Source organism: Elephas maximus, chromosome 24 (assembly GCF_024166365.1).
Source record: "Elephas maximus indicus isolate mEleMax1 chromosome 24, mEleMax1 primary haplotype, whole genome shotgun sequence".
NCBI classification, from domain to species: domain Eukaryota; kingdom Metazoa; phylum Chordata; class Mammalia; order Proboscidea; family Elephantidae; genus Elephas; species Elephas maximus.
Window position 1 is genome coordinate 65,052,462 of NC_064842.1, and position 6,086 is coordinate 65,058,547.

Below are 6,086 nucleotides of genomic sequence, written 5' to 3' on the forward strand. Positions count from 1 at the left end.
AGATTGATTTATTTCTGGAGAGAATTTGCTTTATGATGTTGAATATTGTTCAGTGTGCCTAGAAGAGATGCTAATTCAAATTACGTAGTCAATATACCCATCTAAATTTTACATCTATTGCAATATACCAGTTATCTGATAATTTGATTTCTAGTCACTTGAATCTTTAGTAAAATAGTTTTGAATAGTATGTGAAGTGAATCAAGTGTAGTGGATTGAATAGTGTCTCCCCTCAAAATTCTCATGTCCAGCTAGAACTTCAGAATATGACCTTTTTGGAAATAGGATCTTTGAAGACATAGTTAAGCTAAAGATTAAAATACAATCATACCTCCTTAAAAATGAAAACTGATTGCTATGGAATCAATTCCCACTCATACCAACCCTATAGGACAGAGTAGAACTGCACCATAGGAATTCCAAGGCTGTAAGCTTTATGGAAGCAGACTGCTACATCTTTGTCCTGTAGAGCAGCTGGTGCATTCAAACTGCCAACCTTTGGGCCGTGTTCTTAACTGCAGCGCCACCAGGAATCCTTCATACTCTCTTAGGCTGGGCCACAAATCCAGTGAGAATCTCATTATGAGAAGTAGCCAAGGACACAGAGTCACATAGGGAAGAAGGCCATGTGGAGATGGGGGCAGAACTTGGAGTTATGCTGCTACAAGTCCAGGAACACAAGGAACCATCGGAAGCTGGAAGAGTCAAGGAAGAATTTTCTCCTAATGCCTTCAAAGAGAGCACGTCCCTGTCAGTACCATGAATTCAAACATTTGGCTTCCAGAGCTGCAAACAAATTTGTGTTGTTTTAAGCTACGAAGCTTGTGCTGATTTCTTTTGGCAGTCCTAAGAAACTAATACACTAAGTAAACATCAAACTGTAAAACTCAAATTCCTTGATTCGCATCTTGACATCGTAAATGATTTAAACACAAACAAACAAAAAAACATTCTTCAATCCGACTTAAGCAATATGGGTGTCATAGTTACAGAGAAATTCTGAAAAATTATAACTGACTAGGGGTATGCATATAGAAGAATTAGCAATAAGAGCCTGGAGGCACTATCCCTAAACTTCAACCAAGTTCTTTATTCCTTTTCCACCAAGGCCGCATACATGTTTGTTATTGTACAGGAAGTGATGGTAAACATGATATCACTGAGTGTGAAGACAAAATGTTGATTTTTATGTGACTGTCCTGATGGGTAACCAAGGGAACAAAAATTAAAAATCATAATTATGAATCTCACAGTCTGATGTGTCAAACTCTGTCCTTCCTAACACCAATAGCCTCTTAGTAACATCATTTTAGAAAGAATACCAGCTGCTAAAGACATAGAAGCTTATAGGTTGATATCAACCTTCTGATATCATACATATCAGAGCAAAGGAACAAACTGAAAGAGATAGAAAAGCAGAAAATGGACATGTAGAGGCAAATGTAAAATAATCAGCATGATAAGATATTAAAACATGTGTTGACTTAATGGATGAATGAGTTAAACCTATTAAATATACCGAAAAAAAAAAAAAAAAAAAAAAAACCCCGTTGCCAGTCAAGTCAATTCTAACTCATAGCAACGCTATAGGACGGGGTATAACTGCTCCACAGGGCTTCCAAAGAACACCTGATGGAATCGAACTGCTGACCTTTTGGTTAGCAGCCAAACTATTAACCACTATGCCACCAAGATTGTTAAAAAAAAAAAGCACCAGATCTCACCATCTTACCAATGTGATTTTAGCGCTTAGCAGTGGTTTTTACACCTCAGTGTTTATACGTGTCACCCAAGCTCCTTCTTAAATATGGGTATGATTGTGTCCCATTCCTAGGAATTCTGATTTGGGCCTAGGAAAGTTCATAACCTAGAATTCTAGGCAATTGTATTATAGATGTGATAAGGATCTTTGATGTGAGAAATCCTGCCTTAGCTTTGTTTTATTAATTCCACAGGACATTTAGTAATGTGCAAATAAAGCCTGGTAGGCAACTTCATGCTGCAACTTTTCGATGTGATTACAAGGAAATTTCAGTCATTAACAATGGTACAAAGAACCTGGCACTTGCCTTAATTAATTGGCTTGAGACACAGACGCTAGGGATTCCCCAGAGTTGGAGTCCCAAGGGCTGTAGAGGTAGAGGTAATAGCTGCAGTGCTCCCGAAACACTCGGGTTACAGAGAAACAGGACAGTGGTGGCCTGTTTCTCTGCAGCAGGTGAGTTGCCTCAGGTTTTTTAATGAACCGGTGAAAATATTATTTTCCTCATGTGATAACTGTGATCTTCTCTGATTTTTCTTTCAATATTAAGTCACTGTAACTGCTAAGTCCGAGCCCCATCATATTAAAGAGTGAAGTTAATATGGAAATATTTATCTTTATTATCCATTGACAGCAGTTTCACACAAAAAAAAATAGAATAAGTTTTCTGTTTAAAAATGGATATTTATCCTTATCCTCTTTATAATGCACCTTCAATTGGTAGATAAATTTTTCTAAGAGTTGAGTTAACAAGTTATAATTCATATGCAAACATAACTTTCAAGTTTGTCCTGTTATAACTCTAATTTGATAAATCTTGGAACTGCTAAAATATATACATACACGCATGTATACATGATACATGTGTGTATGTATGCATGTATGTGTGCATATACATACACATATACATATATATTTATCAGCTGCTGTTGAGTCGATTCCAATTCATAGCAACCCTATAGAACAGAGTAGAACTGCCCCATATGATTTCTAAAGCTGGAAATCTTTATGGAAGCTGACAAGTATATCTTCATCCCATGGAGAAGCTGGAGTTTTGAATCGCTGGCCATTCAGTTAGCACCCGAGCACTTTAACAACTACTCTGCTCAAACCAAAACTGAACCCATTCCCATCCAGTTGATTTGGACCCATAGCGACCCTATAGGACAGAGTAGAACTGTCCCATACAATTTCCAAGAAGCAACTGGTGGATTCAAACAGCCCATCTTTTTGGTTAGCAGCCAAACTCTTAACCACCATGCCACCTCTACTGTACCAGGGCTCCTCATATATATATATATATATATATATTTACATAAAATATATATATAAAATAAACATATTATACGTATGTATATATAATGCCTGGGTTGTAACAGAAGATAAGCCTTACATCAAGCTAAGCCATAAACCCTAACAAAGTGGGCACTCCACTCATGTCAAAAGGAAGTCATTATCCCCCTTAGCCTCAACCACTGGGCAATCAAGATATTCGAAAGGAGTAGTAGCCTTCATGGAATAAAAAGTGCTAATGAAATTGCACTGCTTTTTTCCCAGGTTCTTTAGTATTTTATTTTCTCCTTAAAATACAAGCATATTCCTTTAAATATTTTAATTGATTTGAGAATACAGGCAAAATATAGCAGCAGTATATTTTATTCTCTGAGACAAACATTTTACATTTTTTTCACAGGATCTCGCTAGCTTATGTACTGTATGTATGTACTATAGGTATATATGTATTTGCTTAGTGTCAGTTATGTGCATTTGATGGTACTATGCAAGGTGTGCCTGCAAGGAAAAAGCTAACCTACATGTAAATATAACTCCTACACACTCAATATCACAAGTATTTCTGTGGAAACCCGTATTCTAATATTTCAAAGGGCAATGGAAATTCGTAAATGTTTTAGACATCAGCTTGGTTTGGCATACAAATAGCAGCTATTTGTATAAGGCATGTTCCTCATGAAGAGAACTAGTTCCAATAACTCTTTATTCTCACTTTCTTTTCTCTACCATAACAAAACGTATTTGTCATTCACCCCCATAAATCTTCTCCCTTGACAGGAACAACACTCTCCTCCCACCCCTTTCCCTTCAAAGGAAGTATGGTGATGGCTGAAAGAAACCTAAGTGTGGAGACAACCTTTGCCCTCTTGGGATTCACAGATTATCCAGAGCTTCAGATTCCTCTCTTCCTTGTGTTTCTGATCATGTACATTGTCACCGTGGTAGGGAATCTTGGGATGATCGTGATCATCAAGATTAACCCCAAATTTCACACCCCCATGTACTTTTTCCTTGGTCACCTTTCTTTTGTTGGTTTTTGTTACTCCTCTATCATTACTCCAAAGCTGCTTGAAAACTTGGTCATGGCAGATAAAAGCATTTTCTACTTTAGCTGTATGCTCCAGTACTTCCTGTCCTGCACTGCAGTGGTGACTGAGTCCTTTCTGCTGGCAGTGATGGCCTATGACCGCTTTGTGGCCATCTGCAATCCTCTGCTCTATACAGTGGCCATGTCACAAAGACTCTGTGCCCTGCTGGTGGCTGGCTCATATCTGTGGGGGATGTTTGGCCCCTTGGTACTCCTTTGCTATGCTCTCCTTCTAGACTTCTCTGGACACAATGTAATCAACCACTTTTTCTGTGAGTATACTGCTCTCATAGCTGTCTCTAGCTCTGATATACGCATTCCTCACCTTCTGCTTTTTGGGTTTGCCACCTTCAATGACGTGAGTACACTACTAATCATCCTCACTTAGTATGTTTTTATTTTTGTGACTGTACTAAAAATCCAATCTGCCAGTGGACATCGCAAAGCATTCTCCACCTGTGCCTCCCACCTGACTGCCATCACCATCTTCCACGGGACCATCCTTTCCCTCTACTGTGTGCCTAACTCCAAAAACTCTTGGCAGACAGTCAAAGTGGCCTCTGTATTCTACACAGTGTTCAACCCCATGCTGAACCCCCTCATCTACAGCCTGAGGAACAAAGATGTGAAAGATGCCTTCTGGAAGTTAATAGGTGCAAAAGTCCTAGTTCACTGACCCAAACTCAAAACACGGTTGGAGTCCCAATGAGCAACTGGACCAGACCCTACAATGCTTCTAAAATCTGTAGGATGTGTTTGTACGAGATGTTTATGAATGTTTGTCATGTTAATATATTGTGAACTGAGAAGTTCAAATCCCTTGAATGTGCCAAAGAAGTTTAATTCTGGAGTGAATTCCACAGGATTTTGATTCATGCTTCTTCAAATTTTCTGAAAACTAACCAAGTACTGCAAATCACAATAAAGACAAATAACAATAATAATGATACTATTACTAATAATAACATATTTCTTTGATGTTTTTTATGTGACAGACACTGAGTTAAGTTTTGACAAGCTTTATCACATTTAAGACCCAAGTAATTACATAACATAGCATACTATCAATATCCTGTTTCATATATGAGGAAACAAAAACTCTCAGAGGTTAAATTGCTCAATACTATATACCCCAATGGTTAAGCACTCAGCCCTAACCCAAAGATCAATGGTTCAAACCCACCAGTGGCTCTGTGGGAGAAGAGATATGGTAATCTACTCCTGTAAAGGTTAGAGCCTAGTGTTTCAGGAAAAGACTACTTTCAGGGAAGTCAGTGAGACAGAGGCATAATATGCTGACTATGCTACCTAGTTTTAATCTGGATTTCTAGACTAACAGCTGTGTTTTTGAGGAAAAACATGTTTTTCCTTGGTGGTCAAAACAAGGATGTGAAACCATATGCCCTGAGGGGTTTTAACCAAGTGACTCTCTGCACCCCTCAGAACACATGTACTCAGGAAGAGTGCTGTCTGGGTGCTGTTACCAAGATACTTTTGCAAGACAGACAAAGAAAATACATATACGCATCCTGTGACCATGATCTAAGCATCCTGTGAAACTATTTGTAGTCACTAACTATATTAGTAATAATCAATAACCAACCAGAGTGTGGTTATTACAATATTTATTGACTTTCCTGTAATTGCCCTCCCTATGGTTTAGTTCCTCTTTTACCCCATAAGAATACATGTATAAAGAACCTGCCCCAGGACTACCTGGTTCCATTTTCAATAAGCTATGGAATTCCCTAATTGCAATTGTTTTAAACCCCCTAAACTTCTCTGTTTTAACTTGAAGCAGCATTCAAGTTCTTTTCTACAATGCTAGGAAGACTTATGGAGCAGTTATAATCTATCCTATAAAGGGTCCCTAATAATCAAAATTGACTTGACACAACAACACCAACAGTAAGAGACAGTGAAATCTCAAAGAAGAATTTATTC

The 6,086-nt window shown here is 38.1% G+C and overlaps 1 pseudogene; it reads left to right on the forward strand.

Annotated features, from left to right (window-relative positions):
- Positions 1-3,873: 3,873 nt before the first annotated feature.
- LOC126066878 (olfactory receptor 5D14-like) lies at positions 3,874-4,818 on the forward strand (annotated as a pseudogene).
- The last annotated feature ends 1,268 nt before the right edge of the window (positions 4,819-6,086 follow it).